We start from the raw sequence: 19,541 nt of genomic DNA, 5'->3' as shown, positions 1-19,541 counted from the left end.
CCCGCTGCCTGGGGGACACTTGCAGCCAACGCCGGGGGGGGACAACTAGCAGTGTGTGGGGTCAGGCCTCGCATCAGTTTATGCCAAGGCTGCTGCAAACTGCGAGCGTTTTTTTTAATTCATTTATCTCCCATCAGCTTCCTGACAGGCTGTTTCGGGGGGGGAAATGGGCAGAGGGAGGGCAAACGGGTGCTGGGGAGGGTTTGACTCCGCAGCTGAGCCGAGTCCTGGGGGGACACAGGGCAGAGGGTGCCCGTGGGACGGGGCAGAGGGGCAGCCGGGCACACCGCAGCCTGTTTGCCATTATCCTCCGACTGCACAGAAACATTCCATGGAATCCGCAGCAAGAGAGGGAAAGGGCTGGGAAGCACAGACGGAACCGCAGCAGGACTGAACCCCCTCCTCGGGGCAGGCAGGCAGAGGTCCTGGGAGGCCCCCGGGCGATGGGGGAGGCAGGCTGGCTTAAATCCTTGTCTTTCACCTGGGCTGGAGTCCAGCCCCAAAATAGCAGTCCAAAAACAAGATCACATGAGAGGAAAAAAATAGCAAGGCAAAGGATTATCCATACTTCCTTGTCCTATGTGGGTGCAGAGCGGCGGTGGCCCACGCTGCCAGTTGTGGTGCCACCTCGGTCCCCGTGCACCGCGGTGCCCGCGGCCGATGCCAGCTTTTTCCCGGGATCCGTCACAGCCCCGATGCCCGTACCCATCTGAGGAACGCTGCCCGTGAGTGGGGCGAGGGTGCGGGGGTGTGGGTGCATCGCTCCGGGGGCTGCCTGCCCCAGGGGAGCGGGGCGAGGGGCAGGGTGACCCCTGCCCACCCGGGGGCAGGTTGGCAGCGTTGTCTCCCGGCTGTCCCCACGGTGCTGCTGCCGTCACCACCGCCTGGTCCCCTGCACCCCAACCCAGCAGGTGAGCGCCTCCTCCAGCATCCCTCGGTGTGTGTCCCCCCCCGGCACGGCATCAGCCCCTTCCCGAATGGTCTGCAGTGCGTTCCTGGTTAACTCCTGGCCAAGTCTGCAGGCTGGGCCAGGTGTGTGTCTCCGGGGGAGCAACTGGGGTTTCCTTTTCCTCTCGCCGGGCTCGGAGGCAGGGAGCTGGCAGGGAGGCAGGAGGGGGGGCATTTTCCACCCCAGCACCGTTCCCAGCCTGTGCTGGGCTGAGCAGCGCCTGCTGGGCCGTTCCTGCAGCCCAGCTCCAAGGAGAGGGATGAAACGAAAGCCTGGGGGGGTCTCGTGGGTCTCATTTTAAACCAGACTGGCAGAAAGTTTTGTGTGCGTCGTAAATCGTCTCTGCTGCGTGACTGGGGTCCGGGGGGGAGAGGAGCCGCGGGGGTGGGGGGTGCCCTAGGGCTGGGTGCCGGGGGGGGGAAGCACCTACCGCTTCCTCGGGGCAGAAGGCGGCTCTGGTTAATTATTCACTCTGCTTCCAAACAACCTCGAGAAGTATCTATTATTGATGGGACGCGTAGCTGCGGACGTTCTCGGGCAGGAGCAGGAGCCAAAAGCCTGGGAAATAACACGGGATCGGCTGCAACTGGGGCTCCCCGGGGAGGAGGAGGCAGAGCTGGCTGGGAGGGGACAGGGGTCCCCATCCCTGTCCCCGAGAGCTCTCAGCATGGCACCAGAGCCCGGGGGCCGCTGCGGGACCATTGGCATCTGGGCTTTGGCCAAAGGAGGGACTTTGTGTTTGTCTTTCTGGTGACCGGGGCAGGAGCCTGCAGTTGCAGCGAGTGTTTGCTCCGCGCTGCTGGCTCCGGGATGGGCAGAAAGGACACGACGCTAAATTTGGCAGGACGCCGTCAGCCGGGCCCCCCGGGCCCCCACAGCATCAGAGCTGCCGATTCCAACCACAACGGGGGGTCAGGAGAGGCAGGCAAACGGCGGGGAGGGCTGAGGGTACGGTCACCCCACAACTCTGAACCAAGGGGGGTGTTCCCTTGCGTGAGAAGACGGAGCAGCGCTTCCTAATATTCCTCACATCCAAATAACCCAAATGCCTTTCATCCAGGAAAGCCTGAGCCAAAGCCAGGGCCAGTCTTTTTTTTTGACATGCAGAAATGTTTGGCTATACCATTCTTACTTTTTGTTACTATTTTCAACACGTGGCTGGAATGGCAGGAGGGAATCTGGTGCGGGCTTGTTCAAACTGAAAAAAATAAGGAATATTGGTATGCTAGGAAAGGCCGGAGTCCACCTGCGCTGTTGGATGCACTAGGACCCGTTCTCACTAACTGCTGCGAACTGCAGTCAAATGTTTTTATCAAAACCTCTGGGCTCAGTGTGCTTTCACTCGGGGCTGCCCGTCCAAATAAATGGGCTAAAAGCCTCTCCTAAGCGAGCCTTAGATACCGCGGCTCAAACGCCACATCAAAGCAGCCGTGGAGGCTGGCCAAGCTGTGAAGTCATCGCACTTGCTTCTTTAACGCCGCAGCCGGCCTAACACGCAGCCCCCGCACGCTGTGGAGCCTGCACCCCGTGAGCCCACCGCCGGCACCTATGAGCCCACCGTCGGCACCTGTGAGCCCACCGCCAGCACCTATGAGCCCACCGCCGGCACCTATGAGCCCACTGCCGGCACCTATGAGCCCACCGCCATCACCCCACAACCTCACTGCCAGCACCCACGAGCCCACCGCTGGCACCCTGGAGCCCACTGCTGGCTCCTGGCATCGGCACCAGCTCCGTCGGGTTGGCCCCATCCTTGGGGAGATGGAGCCGCATTTTCCCAGGCTGACAGCGCTTCGGCTTTTAATGCCAAGCTCTCTCTGGCCCAAGCACGGTGCCAGCGTTGGCACGGCCGTGCCCGACGGAGCCCCTTTCCCCACGGGAAGGGCAGAGCCCCCCTTCCCCGCTGCCCCAGCGCACCCGGGAGCTGATGGGGAGCAAAGGATTTATCTGAAATAACGAGAAATGTCACGAACCACAGGGACGGGACCGGGAAAAGCGAGTAGGAGAAGCACAGCTTTTCCTCCAGCTCCCGGGGTTTGTCTCTCTCTGTCCCGTTCCCCGGCGGGGGGGACCCGTCGGCAGCCCCCGCCCGCAGGGCTGACCCGGCGCTGCAGGCAGAGCAGGCAGCTGCCCGCAGCGGCCCCCCCCGCAGGTGACCGGCGCTCCGGAGGGTGGATGCGACCGAGCATCGCCGCCCCTTTCCCCCCCCCAACCCCCGGCATCCTCCCGCCGCCGAGAGGCGGCTTCTCAGCGGCAGAATCTTTTTTTAATATTGTTTATTTTCTCCCTTTTCCGCCTCGCTCGACACCGGGAGGACCGGGAGGACCGCGGAGCCGGCGGTAGGTGCCGGGGGGGCGGTGCAGGGGGCGGCGGTGGGGCTGAGCCCCCCCGGGATGCCCAGGCGGGTCCCACGGGCTGCGCGGACACCCGCGGGGACGGAGCGAGGGGACGGGGCTGGGGCGGGGGGGAGGCAGGTCCCTTCTCCGGGGACAGATCCAGGATTTCAGGGGTGCTGCTCCCCACCTGACTTGGCCAAAAACCCCAGACCGCTGCCCCCCCCCGGGAGAGGGGAAAGGTTCCAAAAAGGGGAGTGTGGTTTCATATTGCAATCTCAACATTACTGCAAATTAACCTAAAGCTTTGGGCAGACGCCCGCATCGGAATCTGAATCGGAATGCAAAAAGCATTTTAAATTGCAAAACACAATATTTGGACCATTAAGAAAAGAAAGGTATTTTGTTGAAGTGACACAGCATTCTAAAATGCTCCATTTTTGATGCGAAAATAAATAATGTTTCCTTAAAAAAAAATATTCCTTGGGGCTACTTTAGCCAGATGACAGCCAAGTCCTACTGAAAAAATATTTTTTTTTTGACTTGCATAAGATTTTGTAAGTTGGGATCTTGGGAGAAGCAATTGTGCGTAGCCCAGCTCTGCTCCTCTCACCTTTCCCTGCCCAAAGGGGTAAGTGCTGAGCGTCGCCTCCTCCTCTGGCTCTGGAGCCGCGGCTCCCCCCGCCGTTCCGCTGTCCCCAGGCCATTCCGGTGTCCCCGGGTCCCGGCGGCATTTGGGAGGGGTGGTTTCAGCTGGGAGGGATCAGGATCCAGCCTGGGAAATGCTGATGAGACAGGTAAGAAGAAAACGCGTTAAGAGCAGTGATTGAACAAGATGAGATGGAAGCAAAGCGGGTTAAATTAATTTTGTGCGACTCGCCCGGTTTCCTGGCCAGACTCCCAGTGACACCCCGCTCTGTGCCTGTGCCGTTTGCACCCCGAGCTGCTCAGCACCCCGTGTCAGGCTGCTGCACCCCTCGCCTTGCCCAGGGGCTCCGAAGGCCGAGCACCGGGTGCCACCCACGCAGCCCAGGGTGCTGCTGCCATGTCGGGGGCACGTCAAAGGTGCCTCAGGGGTCTCATGCTCGAGCTGCCACCCCCAGTTCTGCCCATCGCTCAGAGATACCACTATCCCCCCCAGCACACCCCAGCAGCCGCCCTCTGGATGGCTGCCATCCCGGTGGGAGCATCCCCTCGCCACCCCCCTGCTCCCGGGTTCGCCCCCTGCTCCGGGGGAAGCCGCACGCGAGCATCCCAGCATCAGCCCAGTCCCCACTGGCTGGGAGGGGGGCTGCAAACGATGGCAACGGGGAGCCTAGGCACCTCTTGGCCCCTGTGGCCATTGCCTTGGAGAGAGCCCGAGGCGTACGGGAGGATCGGCACAAACAGGGGTCTAAAGTTTAATCGGTTCCTAAGGGCAGGACCGGGCTCAGTGGCGATAAGGCAGCACAATGTCCAATTGTTCTCCCTGCAATGCTGGGTCGGCCCCGCTTCCTCCGGCCGCTCCGAGCACTCGGGGGGCGCAGGAACACGCACTTCAGATTAGGGCTGGATACAGTTCGGGTCCACCGAGGTCTCCAGCCAGACCCAGAGCTTTGCAAGCCCTTTGGATAAACTTTCCTTCCCAGCTCCACCCCAGCCCGGGGGGATAGACTTTCCCTCCCCAGCTCCCCAAATGACTTTGGCCTTCCTCCCACTCCTGAGACCTTGATCTTCCTCCCAACCGAGGCAGCTCATCGTGCAGCTGGCTACGGCTCCTTCCACTTCATCCCCCGTCAGCTGCATGGCTCGGCTCCTGCCCGCTGCTCCTCCAGCCAAAACCCTGCGGCGCCCAGGACCCCCGTCCCCCGGCACAGCGGTGACAGGGACCTGATAGCTCTGTGTCTCCCCGTGGCTGCTTTATCAGGGTTTTCCCCTTGGCTAAATGGCAGGAACGAGCCGAGATGTGGAGGGAGGTGGAAGGGGACAGCAGGGACGTGTGGCCCCTGGGAGCAGCGGGGGCACAGCACCTGCGCCGCCCGGCTGGGGCAATTAGAGCTTGCAGCAATTTGTCTTTATATTTGGCCTCTTTGGTTTGGCTCAGCCGGCAGCTCGCAGCTCGGAGCGTGGCTGCCATGAGGAGTTAGGGCTCAGTCACAAGGCCCATAAGGATAATAGCCACGGCACTTTTATTTTGGTCTCTTTCCTCTTATTTCAATGTGCTTCCAATGATGCACTCACGGAAGAGACCAAAACCAGAATTTCAACCGTCTTAAATTTGTTTTCTCCTTTGGTGCCAAGTCAGAAATCCAAAAAAAAATAACAGACCCTAGCACCTAAAAACCACCTTTCCCCACTCCTCTGCACTATCAGCTTTTCCTCCCCTCCGGGGCTGTGTCTACCTGTCGCAGGGAAAATTCCCAGGGTCATTTTGGAAGCACCGCTGCCCTTTTCCTGCAGAAATCAGCCTCCTCGCAGCTGGGTGCAGTTTCCACCAGCTCCTGGGCGCTGGATGTGGCCCTTAATTAGCGCAGGAACCCAACCAAACCGCAAATGCTTCCATCCACTGCTCAGCCAGCCCTTGTCTGCGTGAGCCACAGTCTGGGGGAGGAAGCACAAAGAAGGGTTTTTAAGAGACGTTGCAATCCTGAACCACAAGCACACACATTTCATCAGCAAATAAGCCTCGCTTCAGGGTACTAATTAGAGAAAGAAAGTTATAACTTTTCAATGAGGAAGCAATTGTCGATTTTTATTTTAATGGTGTAATAATTGCTGGCTGGTTATCGCATCAGTCCTGACCTTGTGCTGCTTCTGGATCCCGGGGTGGCCGGGGGAGGCTCTGGCTTTGCGGGGCTGCGTCCCCTCTTGGGGCACCCACGACCACCCCCAAGAGGAGGTTTGCTGCGGGTCCCACTCACGAGGGTGCCGGGGTGGCCACGCACAGCATCCTCTGCAGTAAAACCCCTCATCCGCCGGGACAAGGGGTTATTTATTACTCGCTTTGTCTGGCACCGGTCAGTCCTGGCTCTTCCCCTCGGGTCTTTTTTTCATGTCTGCAAATATTTGCCTCAATTTGCCGAGACCTGGCTGGTGGCTTCGGGCAGCTCTCGTGGTGCCGAGTCCGTCCATTTTCAGGTGCTTGGCAAAGACCCGTGTGTGCCTGAGGAGGGTCCCCAGCGGTGAATGCATCCTGGGGGGACAGCTGTAATGTCCCACATCCCAAATCCCATGTCCCGCAGGCTCCAACCAAGACCATGGCCAGGCTCTGGTGACAATCTGGCCACGTGCTCGGTACCAGACCCCCGTGCTGGAGATGCAGGTCCCACGGGGTTGGCAAGAGCCCCTGCCAATGACTCTTAGCTCTCCCAGCCTGTCTGACGATGATTTGGGTGGAGGAGGAGGGGTGAAGAGGACCTTCTCCACCACCCACAGCTTGAAAATGAACTGCAAGCACCCCGTAAAAGACCCAGATAAACCAAGCTTGGTGGGTTTATTGCCCTTAACAGAGCACTGGACTTGCACACATCAGTACAATCCAGATAGCCTTTTCTAAGCCCAAATTTCTTGAGCCTCTGACCCCCGCAGGCTCCCTGGACCTGCCAGTTCCCAAATCCTGGTGTCACCCTCAGGTGCAAAGGCGACCCAGAGCCAGTGCAAACCTCTGCTGCGCTCGGGGTGCCAGTGATGGCAGAGCCCTGGACCTGTGTTTGGGGAGGGGACAGCTGTCTCAGCCCCCCAGGAGCGGGGCCCGGGGGAGCCACGTCCCTGCAGGCTGCTGGGGGGGGCGCTGGGGAAACAAATGCAGGGGAGCACACGTGTATTACAGAAACTCCTGTTAGCTTTTGGCTTCTGCTTAGCAGGAAATAAGATTATCAAGTGAGAGGTGACGCCTCTCGGAGCCTGGCGCCGTTTCAGGGTGCGATCCGTCACGGGAGCCGTGGGAGCCGGGAGGAGCTGCAGGGAGGCGCAGGGGATGCGGCTGGTGATGCCCCCGGCCCCTGCCAGCCCTGGGGGTCCCGGGGCCAAATGCCGTCAGTGTGGGGGTGTCAGCCTGGCCCCGTATTGTTTAAACACCAGCTTGGGGCAATCGCACAGTGACATCTGAAAATACAGCTGGGTCTGCCTTCATCTAAGCTTCTCAACAGCAGCACCTTCCTCTCCAGAGCCGCAGGAATGCCAGATGCAGGAATGCCAAGTACATTCACCCAGTGCCTCAAACAACCCCCCTTAGATCACCCTTCATTTCATAACCCCCAAAATCGCAGGAGTTTAGATGAGGTGGATGCATCTCTCTCTAAATTAGCATTCAGAAATAAGAGCTTGCAAGGAATGGTGGAGAAAGATGAGCATTAACAACAGGTCAAACCAAACCCATCACCAGCTACAGGTCCATTCCCAGAGGGCAAAGCCCGCCCGTCGCCCCGATCCCGGAGCAGTTATACGCCGGGGCGTATTTGCCCATGCAAGAGAAAGAGACGGCAGCCAGGGCCCTGAGCCACGTGTTGGCACTTGCACTGTATCTTACAAACCCTTTCAGTAATCATTCCCTAAATGAGAACATTCCGGGGAGGTGCCCGGTGGAGCCCTGACCCTCGCAGGCTGCTCTGGCTCGGCTGACCCCGGAGACCCACACATCACCCCCTTGAACACGGCACTGACTCGTGATGGGGGGCACTTTTAGAAATGCTGTATGTATTTTCTGCCACTGCAGAAATCACTGTGAGTGACTGCCCGTCGGGCTGCAGCCTGGCTGGGTTTGTCTCACAATAGAAAAATCTCTCTGTGGAAGAATTTGTTGAAAACCAGTTGAGCGGGAGAGAGAGAGGGACGATTGCTTTGTCATGGTCTCCCTGCCCCGGCGTGTTGTGTGGCCTTTATGAATGCACTGATCCTCCCTCGCTCCCCGCTTGTCAGAGAAGATGCCTGACTCAGTATTTCTCAGTAATAGCAGTTACTATTTTTTGCCTTTGTTTCCAACACCAGTGTCTGTCTGTTGGTTTAACGCTGCTGGAGAACAGCGGCAGACGCTGAAGCCTTGCAGAAGCCCTCAGTGACTTGCAGATTCTATAAACCCCAAGTGCTGTAAGCATGGGGTGTTTAACGCGGTGGCACTGCCCTCCCCAGGGATGGGGACTCGTTTCCTCCCGGGGTCAGAGGCAGGGTTTCAGGGTGCAGAGGACCCTGTGGCTGACGGCAACAGAACTCTGGCCACCACATGCCATTTTTTCTTTCTGAAAGCTTGCTCACTAAGGAAAACAGCATCACAAAAATGCTTCATTTTCCCAGCTGCTAAATGTGGCAGAAAAAGGCTAACGCAGGCCCTCAGAGAGTGCCATGGTTAATATTTATAAATTCCTTTCAAGAATAGCTAATACACAGCCAGTGCTAAATGTTATTCTATTAACCCCAGCCCAGCATCTTAACACGCATCCCTGGTCCAGCTTAAAGCTTAACCTTCGTTTTAATAAGGTAACAAAACCCTCTCATCTGGGTCTTCACTAACTCAAAAGTGAATTCAGAAGAGCCCCCTTTGCCCTCCTGTTTGTGCTTTCCCAAAGCCCCAGGTCTGCCCCTTCCCAGGATGAGACACAGGCACTTTAAGAGGAATGAAATCACCCCGGAAAACTGCAGCCTCCAGAGCGGTGCCAGCTGGGAAAGATAACGATGAGAGGAGAGCAGAGGGGGAAACAGTGATTAAAATGATCTGGTGACCGAAATACCGCACACAGGGTCTCTTACTGGTGTGGAAAAGGCATCTATTCCAGAAAGCTGGAAACCTGAGGGGCATAGATGGGAATCCATCACACAGGGCAAGAGAGCCTGGAGCTCCCTGTGGCAGCGGGTCACCCTCCACCGCCCAGTGCCAGGCTTTAATTGTGCAGGGCAATAATTACAGTCACCGAGCAATTACCATCTTCCTCCTTCAAGCCCAGGCACAGAAGGTGCCATGCTCCCTGCCAACGCTCCCCCTGGCAGCTCATGGCTTCGGCATGGGACCACCAAACCCTCCCAGCTCCCCAGCTCCGCTGCCCAGTGCTTGGTTGGAAAAATCACACCCATCTGCTCCCACCTGCGACCTCCCACAGCCCCTTACTGGGGTGCCTGCTGCCTGTGTACCCCCTTCCCAGGGTGTGTACCCCTTACTGGGGTGCCCGCTGCCTGTGTACCCACTTAGTAGCATGTGTTCCCCCTTACTGAGGTTCATGCTGCCTGTGTGCCCCCTTACCAGGGTGCCAGCCCCAGCCCTGGCCCACAGTGGCTCTGTGCCACTGACTCACAGGGTGACATCCAAACCCCCTTTGTCCCCATCAGACTCATTTCTGGAGTGGTGATGCCCTGTCCGAGTTGTCCTCCCAAAGGTTTGCGCTTTGCCCACAATGGTCTAGACACACACACAGAGGTCATAAATGACTCACAACTTTCTTGTGCTCAAAAAGTCTGCCCTTGCTTCTGGCGCTTAATTTAGGTCTGTGCTTCAAGAGTTGAAATCTGGGCGTCAGCCTTGACCTCGGATCTTTTCTTCCCACGTCTCTGGAGTTAGTAAATCCGCCTGTCCCACCTCCAGACAAGCCCTGCCAGCTCTCGCCCGTGCAGGGACCTCATTTCTGCATTTCTTCATCTTTCTTATTTCTTCTGAGCTCGCCAGCAGCACCTCCCCAAGCAGCTCTCACCACTGCCCTGTGCAAGCCACCTCCAGAGACCATGGCTGGAAGGCTTCTCCTCCAGAGATGTCCTCAGGCATCCCCAGCACCACTCAGAGACAACCTCCTGGTGCCCAGTGCTGCACATGCCCTTCCTCGCCAAGCTCACACCTCCTCCACTGATGTGTCCTTCTGCATGGAGAGGGTGGCAGAGCCGGGCATCATCTCCTCCTGGCACTGCCAGACAGCTCTCCTCTACCCCACCAGGGCCTTTCCCTGGGTCATGCGAGAGGCACCGACCACCCCGAGGTGGGACCAGCCCCGGCGGTGGCCCGTGTGAGGTGCAGTCAGCCTCCCGGGCTCGGCTCCCACCGAGCATCCCCAGCCCAGGGTCAGCAGGCAGGTAGTTTGCCCAGCCAGCAAGCTAAGTGTCTGGGTACCATCACCCTCATTTACTCGGGGTGGTCCCAAAATTGCACACCCAGCCTGCGTGATGTGTGTGTGGGTCACAGAACGAGAGCAGGGGCCCCCAGCGAGTTCTCTCAGGCCTTTGCTCTCGTCCCGCGCCGCCCGGGCGGACAGGAGGGGGAGATCTTTACCGTGACAAATCCAGGCTGTGCGGCTGCAGATGAGCTCCAGATCCCAGCTGTGACACTCCACACGCCGTACAGCCCCCTGGAAGCGGTGGTTGGAGCTCAGCACCGGGAAGATGTGGCTGCTTTCTGCATGTCTCCTGCCACACGCTGCCTGGGACAGTCACACACACGTAGCCATGGGCACAGGCCACCTTCTTCTGCATCCCTGCACCGTCCAAGCAGGAGACGGACCACCCTGTCCCCCCCAGCTGCTTCCAAACACACACACCCCCCCCAGACCTTGCACTGGGCCGTTCCCACAGCCGTGGCCTGGCAGCTCCCCAAAACTGCCCTGCCTTTCACCCACTCTCATTATTCCCCCAGAGAGGTCACTGGGTAATTCTCTAACAGCTGCACATCCTCACAGGGCATGTTTATGTTACACATAAGAATACTGCTCAATTGGGTACATTTTCCACTGGAATTTCCACCTCCCTTTATACTCGAGTTTCAGTTGTGGGTCAAATCTTGGACATGAAATACAAGTATTTAACATCAAGTAAAACACCCTCCCTTCCCCTTCCTTGATATTCCCTTCGCTGCAGGGTGTTCTGAAAAGCTTCCGACTGACGGGAAGAGTTTCCTGACTCCTAAACTGCCAGTGTGGGAGGGCTGTAGCTTACACCTAACCTGGTGCAGATGCGATCCTCTGTGGGTACCACACAAAGTGCAGAGAGTGGTGCAGGCGGTCGGGGGATGCTCATTTACTCCCTGGGGACTCTGCACCCCAGCGTGGGGGCTGAATGTGCGGCTCCTGAGCAAGAAAAAGATAAAAACCCCACTGGGGGTTTGCCCAGGGCTTCCGAGAGTGGGTCGCTCTGGGGCTTGCTGACCGGGGTGGGCAGTCGCTGGCATCAGGCGTTTTGGGGGATGTTATTGTGTGCCAGTGCAGTTTGGATCATGTTTGTGCCCTAAGACCAGCCAGGTTTCAAAGGGGAAAGCTGCCCTGTACTGGGATGCATTTATGTAACTTTAAAAAAAAAAATTCAACTTTTAAAAATTCATCAGTCTCTTGAATTGCACTGGGATGGAGACACTCCGTAAACATGTAAAACATTAACATCAGCTTGCGAAGCCCCTGCAAGCAGATGACTGCCTCCTGCTCCTGGCACTCCGGTTATTCCACTGTCAGGGACGTGATGCTGTTGTGGTGCAGCAGGGACAGCAATGCTCGCATCCCATGGGAGCCACAAGGCTGCCTTTTTGTCCCAAAGTTTTTTTTCTGCTTAGCTGATCCAGGGCATCTTTCTGCCGCCCGCCATCACCAGCACCCTCGGCTGCATCCCTGTGGGCCAGCCTGATCCCACGGCTTTCCCCTAAATCGGCTGTGGAAACACCGGGCGGGACAAACATCCCCGTGTCTCTGTGCTGCCCACTCGGGAGCTGGAAATAAACGGCGTGGGTGTCCCCTGCACGGACAGCACTGCGAAGTGCTCATGACAGCAGCCCAGTTCCATCAGGTAGTTAAAATTGCAGACTTCTCTCCTGCGATGTGCTTGTTGTGGTGGTTTGTTGTTTACGGGGATGAGAAAGGGTAGAAGAGCCTTCAAAAAAAACTATCCCCTTCCCTCCGAGGGGACTGTTATGGAAACTGGAGGCAGCATCCAAGACAGGGCACTGTTTTCCTTGGAGCGGTGCAGGAGTGGCTGCCTGCTCCTGCCTGTTCCTGCCTGTTTGCTCCTGCCTGCTCCTGCCCACTGACACCCAGCTGCGGTCGCGGTGCCTTCCTCACAGATGGCACAGCAAGGACCAAACTGGTCCCCACCTCTTTACGGATGCAGGTGCCTCCGTACGACCCTGTCTGGGACAGGGAGGACCAGGATTAGGGCTGTGTCTTCTAGCACGACCTGGCACGTCCCAGCCTGTGATTCATGCCCCTTTCTAGGATGGAAATGAGGATGACAAAGGGACAGCCCGGTGCCCACGGGCCTCCAGAGCCACCCCCTGCCTTCAGCTGAGAACCCCCCCAATTTTTGCCTAAAGATCATGGGTCAAAGAAGCGAGCTCTCTGGCTCTACAGATGGCAAGAGGGGGAGATGCACAGCTTCTCTCACGAGTTTACTCTGGCAGCTACTTGTCCATGGCTAATTATTCTGGGTTTTTTTGCTGATCACCTCACCTGCACTTAACAAGATTCAGCTTTGAGCTTGCCTTGCTCTGCTCTCTCGTTTGAAACCCTCCTTGCATGCTCTTATGCGCTGCACTTTCACACTGTATGGCATTTTCTCCAGCCCTAAAGTCACGCTGATAAGAAAATTATTATTTATTGGAGGATTTTCCTGGTAATAGCAATTATTATCTCAAGCTTTTGTTGCACGGTTAAGATATTGAGCAACAGAGTGCACAGGAAAACCCAGCCCAAGCTGTTTACTCAGGCAGCTCAGAGAAAGAACACAGGCATTAGCTACGAGATGCTAAATTTAAAGTAAGATATTGAGCAGCAAAGTTAAGAACAGAATTCTTCCTGCCATTTTTTCTTAAAACTTAACAAGACAAGCTATATAGTCCTTATACAAACATCTCAGAATGAACATAATTAACTCCCTGCGCATTTTCAGCCTAGAAAATCACTGCTGAGCTTATGGTGAACCCAGAAACCAAGTGATTTTCCTTGGAACAACCGAGACTAAGACTATGCTGGAGGAAGCTTGATTTCTGAGCGATGATACGTCTACTGATGGTTAACCACGAGGAGGGATGTAGGGTTTCACTTGGCCGGGAGATGAAACCCTCAATTCCAGCATCCTCTGTTTCTTTGGAGAAGGACATGATATAAAGTCTGAACCCAAACTCAAATCCCAGTTTTGAAGCCTGAGCCAGCCCTTGGTGGAGCTTGGCCACCCTTCAGAGGGGCAGCTGCAGGAAGTGTTGCATCCGCCACCACGTGAAAATTCCTGCTTTTCGCTCCTAATTCGAGCCTCATGCTTTATTAGCAAGAGCAGACTGAGATTTAGACCCGTCTGAGCACTGAGAGATCAGTGAGGGCTGAAGGCTGATGGAGGGGGAGGAAGAGGAGCAGTGACCAGGCACATACCTGAGACGGGGCCATCAGCAGGAGGTTTGGCTTGGGGTGGGACCAGGGCTGAGATGGGACACGGTATAGGAGAACCAGATCAGTCCTTTAGAATAAGAGCATTGCATAGAGTGAAATTTTGGGGTTAGAATCTGTCATTTGGTGTCAGCTGCTGGTTTTACTGGGCAGAACTGGCCTGCAAACAGCAGCTCCCCACTGCCAGGCGTTTGCATCTCCCATATTGAAATGCTCCGCGGGACAGAGAGAAGGGAGAAGAGATGGAGAAAAGCGCCCATAACCACAGACAAAGCCACGGGAAGCTTGTCCGTGGCCAGGAGCAGCAGCGGCTGGCACCGCTGTCTGTCCGTCCATCCGTCCGTCTGTCCGTCCGTGGGCGCAGCCACACCTGCAGCACCAGCCCAGACAGCCCCAGCGCTCCCGCTTTGTGGTCTGACATTTTGCCCGGTGTCCTGCACGGACAGCGGGGGCGGGTGGCTGGGGGGGGGGGGACAGTGACATTTGCAAGTCGGGTGAAGCGTCTCCCAGCTTAACCTCCCTGCCCAACCTCCCTGCCTGCCGGGGAGGGGGTCCCGAGCAGGGTGTGGATGGGGTCCCCGCTGCAGGGACACCCCCCATGCCTGGGGGCTGCTGAGCAGAAGCCAAGGGGGGAGATGCCACTTCACCCCTCCATCGCCGCACTGGGGCACACCGAGTGCCCTTCTCCCAGAAAGGTTTCCTACATCATCGCAAAACATCCCAACCTGCAACAAGCAATTAGTTTTCACAGCATCCCTTGAGGTTCCCACTCCCTCCAGATGCTTTTCCCCTGGGAAGCAAACCCAGGCAGAGCCAGGGAGGAGAGGAGAGCACAGCCCTGCACTCAACCACCCGCTGGCAAACGCCCAAAACAAGGTACCTGCACCCAGTGCGTTATCCCTGAGTCCTCAGCAGCATTGGCAGCCCAGAGCCATCCTCTTCAGGTGCCAGAGATGAGACCATGAGGACTGAGTAACTCGTGGCACATGTTAGTGTCTGCTCCCACCTCAGTCTGCAGGATCAAGGTGCTGGGAAGCAGCGCTGTAGGGAAGCACAGGAGAAGGGATGATGCTTTACGTTGGTCTCAGCGTGAGCCCGCGAGGGGTAAAAAGGACACCTGTAAAAGGCAGGGAGGGTGCACCGTCTCCTGGCGGAAAGGGGAAGCCCTCGGTGTTACTCCACTAATTGCCTTTTGTAATTAGGATGCCTGCTGCAGTGCCACTGGGGCAGCAGAGCTGGAGGTGCCCACAGCGAATGCCCAGAGATAAGGGGGGTGAGCGGTGGGTGCAGCTGGGTCTCAGGTCACCCCCGGCCAGCACCGGCACAGGAGTCACAGCCACGTCCCTGGTAGCCCAACCCTGGCCCACAGTCCTTGCTCCAGCCCCGGTCCCCAGGGAAATGCTGCAGCTCCGGCGCTGGGCACACTGCAATGAAAGCATCCTCCTGCGCTGGAAGGACCGGCTTCACCCATGAACACCATACGTGGTGTCTTAAAACAGAGACGAGTTCAGCCTGGGGAGGGAGGGAGCCAGGGATGGGGCAGGGGACCAGCAGCCACCCCCGGTCTCCTCCCAGTATTCAGACAATTGCATTATCTCTCACTGCAATGCCCAAAGGTGTCCCCTCGGATGCTCTGGGCGCAATACGTCTTTCACCCCATCCTTCGCTGGAGAGACTGAGCTTTTGGGATTCTCCGTCCAGTGTGTTCTTTCCGTGCAGCAGGTCCCACGCATCTGGCTTGCTCTGGGAGTTAGGGCTCAAACCCCCCACGTGAGGCAATGGGATTTGGATCTGCAGCCAGCGCTGCTTGTGGACGTGTCTGTGGGCTTGGTCCGAACCCAGACAGGACACAGGGGGCAAGACCCTCCTGGCAAAGCTCCTGCTCTGGGCCTGGATCGGCTCCTGGATCTGGAACTGTAATTAAGTTAATCACCAGATTGCAAAAGGGCGTGGGCGGGGAGGTGGGAGAGGCTGGAAGATAATTAGAAAGTGGATCATCACCTTGTTTTCCTGTCTCCCCACGGATGCCACCAGTTCGCTGAGACGTGGCAGTGGATGTCCCAGCTTAAAGGAGAAGCTGGGATGTCCCAGCCTCAAAGCCAGCAGAAGTCACGCATGGCTTTGAAGCAGAACGTCTGGCTGTTGGCAGGCTCAGGGAGGTCCTCACCCCTGCGGTTCTGCCCCCGAGACACGCACACATCCCCACAGCCCTCTCTGCTCCGCAGAAAGATGAGACAGGAGCTAAACCAGCGTTGGGATGGCATGAAATGACTAAATCCAGCCTCGCCCGTGTCGTGTCTCTCCGGTGTGGTACGGAGGCACCTCAGGCAGCACAGGGCTCCTCACTGGGGCTGGGACAGTGCCACCGCGCCTGCCTGGGGCTGCCGAGGGGCCGGGGGGGCCGGAGGAGGGCAACTGTGGGGACCCGACTCCTGAACATGCATTTCCCAGGGGCTGGCAGTGGCCCAGCGGCATAGGGTTTCCCCCAGGGCATCCCCAGTGGTACCGGATTTTCTGTCCTCACCTGGAGCCAGGTGCCCTTCTCTGGTACGGTCATTTATTTTTAAACGCTGCCTCCGAGGGATGGTGATGAGTTAAACTCTGCTGCGGTTCGTAACTTCGAACCCCTTGTCCCAAAGCCTTTTCTTCATCTCTCTTTACCGTGATGCTCCAGGTGCCTATCATCAGCTGTTTTTCTGGCAAAAAGCTCACTCACTCTTGCCATTAGTGACACCCGCTCAGTAAATTGCTAGAAGTTTCACATTTACGGTCCTGGCTGTCTCACCCAACACAAATCCAGTGTGACCAAACTGGAATGACTGCATTTTCTAGTGGAGCAAGCATTAGTTAAATTAATTTCTAGACTTTTGGTCACACTTTATACCACATATTCCACTTACAAAGGGTAAGACCCGACCGATAAATATTTCATTAAGCAGTTAATCCTATTGCTAGAGATAAAATCATCCTGCCAGAGAGAAAATCATCTTGCCACAAACACTGACTGCAGAAACAAGCCAATGCATTCTGCTGATAAGCACAAAATGATCTATTACATATTTAGGCTTTGCCTAATCATTTATTAAATGCTTCTAAGGGGATTCATAGGATTCATTTCAAGGAATTCGAGCCGTGCCCGGCACCGCCAGCCCTCGGGAGGGAGGCAGCCCTCGCAGGCTGATTGTGCTGCTGATAACCCCAGACCCACCGTGGCCATGGATCTCTACAACTTATGATGAATAAAATCCCTGTTTATCCAAGAGGTGTTTACTCCACGTGCTCAGGCAGCTCTCGGGTTGCCCCAAAGCTGTACCCATCAGCCCAGCTCTACTCAGGAATCCCTCGGGACAGGGAATGGGTGGAGGAAAGCCAGAGCCTGAATTCTTTAAAAATATTCTACCTGTTGTAAGTGCTTCCCCTTCCCACACGCAGTGTCTGAACTGCCCGGGAGGTGACTGCCCTGTCCAGGGGGCTACAGTCAACAGTAGGAATGGGGAATGAGCCCATCAGGAGGTGACACTGGCTGATCACAGCCGAGTCACACACCCGGGAGAAACACCATTTCTGCTTTACTGGAGAAAATGACACTCTAAAGTGAAAGCACTTGTGGTGTTTCCACCGGACTCACCAGAGCCTGAGTCAGGAGACGCTGATCTCATTAACTGAAGTCTGACAGAACCTTAGAGGACTCCTGGGTTTAGCTGGCTTCTTGCCCGTTTGGAGTTTGCTGGATGATCTTTATCTGATCAGCAAGATGACAACTGGGATTAACTGCACTTTTCATCAATGCTTCCACGCTTGTTCTGAAGAAGTGCTTAACAGAGGCCATCCACAACATTTCTTTCCAACCCTATATAAAGGATTGTATCTGAAGCCAAAGACAATTTTAATGTATTTGAGTCAATCTCCAATCTCGTTTTAACCCATGGTAGGTGAGATACTTCTGGTTTCCTCCATGTTGTAGATGGGTATTTTATACTTGAGGGAAAAAAGATGGTCTCACCTTAACTGGTCACCTCCCAGCTTCAGGGACAACCAGAGGCAGCGTTTGGGCGTCAGAGGCTGGGAGGAGGCCGTGCCAATGATCCAGGGTGCTCAGCTGCAGACACTGCACTGGTGTCCACCAGCCTCTGGTGCAATGTGCTTTCACGAACACGTGAAGTTCCTTCAACCCATCTCAGGAAAATGCAAGTGAGGAGGAGTCTAAAGAAAAAGGAGCAGAAAGGAAGTTTTGGAGAGATGGGAAGGAGAGAAAAACAGGCAGGGGAATTTTAGCAACGGGACAAGGGACTCCATCTCCCCACAGTTCCTCACCACTTTTGGTGTGGGTAACCCTTGCAGTCTCTGACGAGATGGCTCATTAAGCTACTAACGAGTTTAACTGGTGGGCAGAGGTTTGTGGGTGGTTGTGGAAGATGCTCATCTCCCAGCTGAGAAATAACGACATCCTCATGGCCTGCAGCTGCTGCCTGTGTACAGAGGGGTGGCCAGAAAAGGCACGGGGAGCAGAGACCACCATGGGCACAATCCCCTGGGCAGAGGGACATGCCCAGGGGGTGCCCAGCTCTGCTGGGAGCCCCATGGGACCTAGCATGTGTCTTCTCCCCTTGGCTCCTGCTACCAAAAACCTGGGGCGCTCACGGTACTAATGGGAGGTTAGTCTTAGCTGGCCACTAAATTTGTGTCACAGGAGCCACGAGAGCACCACAAAAATACCCTTGAAACCACAAAGAGCCCCGTCTGAGTGTGACCTGGCAATCCAGACATGCAAAAAACTTTTGGGCCGCTAGCAGTCCTCCAAGTTGCCAAACTCCCGTCAGCACCACCTTTGTAATGCAAGCAAAGGGGAGAACAGTACTGTCGACTGAAGCCTGCAATGATTTTAAAACGGGAAGGGAAAAGGACCTCACTCCTTTTCCATGGCCCCCAGCATGCACTGTTATTCCGGAGCTCACGCAGAGTCCGCCTGTTATTGGCAACGCAACCGGCCCTCGATGTTCAGACTCGGATGCTTGCAGAGTTTGGGATTTCACATCAAAGCCACTGGTTTGGCCACTGCAGCAGCAGCGGTTGGTGATAGAGTTTGGAACCCAACCCAAACTTCTCAGAATTTCACAGCTATTCCGGTCCAGCGCCAGGCTCATCTCCCCTCGCTGTGTGAGGAGCATGCACGCTGCAGTGCTCCAGCCACCAGAGTTCAGGAGGACCTGCTTAAATTTAACATTTGGGTTTAAGTCTCTTTTTAAGTCCTTTTTTGCTTCAGAAAGCTATTTCTCACCTTTTGGGGTTCTGACATCTCCTTCCACAGCCCAGGAGGAAGAGGCGAGTGTCCCCAGCCTGCTGGTGGAACCCTCTGCTCCCTGGGCCTGCAGATGGAGCTGGGGCCACCCCGGAGCAGACGCCCCAGGTCCAGCTCCCGGTGATGATGCTGTTCATTCCCTGTGGTGGTTTTCTCTTAGGATACCCAGCACAGGAAAGCTACGGGAGTGAAGGGGATGAGCATGTTACGCAGGGGCTGGAGGAAAGAGAGCTATGAACACAGCTGATCTTGGACAAACACTCTCCAGCTGGGGCTCCAACCTACTGTCCCAGTCTGACCAGCCGTGTCAACTGCTCGGCAGCAACCATCCCCCTCTTACAGCAACCTCCTCTTGGAATATTTTCCTTTCTCCATGGGGCACCAAATAACCGCTGGAGTGCGGTGTCTCTCAGCTTAGCATCTTGGAGAGAGCTGCTTTCTGTTCTGCTTTGAGCTACTTAATAATTTTGTTGGGCTTCTACCCAAAGAAACAAGGCCCTTTATGTTGTCTTTGGTTCAGGTTCTCTCTCTCACTCTTGCTTTTTAATTCCCATAAAAAGCTAACGTTCCTGCCAAAAGTGCAATAGTAGGGCCATGAGTGGTGGTGTGTAGAGTACCGACTCCACGGCCATAAAAGCATGAGAACAGCCATA

The 19,541-nt window shown here is 56.1% G+C and overlaps 1 protein-coding gene across 3 annotated transcripts in view; it reads left to right on the top strand.

The window, feature by feature from the left end:
- Positions 1 to 571: 571 nt before the first annotated feature.
- The window catches only part of FGF1 (fibroblast growth factor 1), a 28,347-nt gene continuing 9,377 nt past the window's right edge, over positions 572 to 19,541 (top strand). Inside the window, exon 1 of one of the 3 annotated variants that reach the window (XM_074155666.1) lies at positions 572 to 725. The gene's annotated coding sequence lies outside the window, so the exon portion shown is untranslated. Of the gene's footprint in view, positions 1,033 to 3,199; positions 3,289 to 19,541 lie in introns of those variants that run through there. The other 2 variants (XM_074155667.1, XM_074155668.1) reach the window with 2 other exon arrangements.

This window comes from Numenius arquata, chromosome 11 (genome assembly GCF_964106895.1).
Source record: "Numenius arquata chromosome 11, bNumArq3.hap1.1, whole genome shotgun sequence".
Classification (NCBI taxonomy): Eukaryota; Metazoa; Chordata; class Aves; order Charadriiformes; family Scolopacidae; genus Numenius; species Numenius arquata.
Note: the sequence above shows the minus strand (reverse complement) of the source record. Positions and strands in the feature narration are given on the sequence as shown.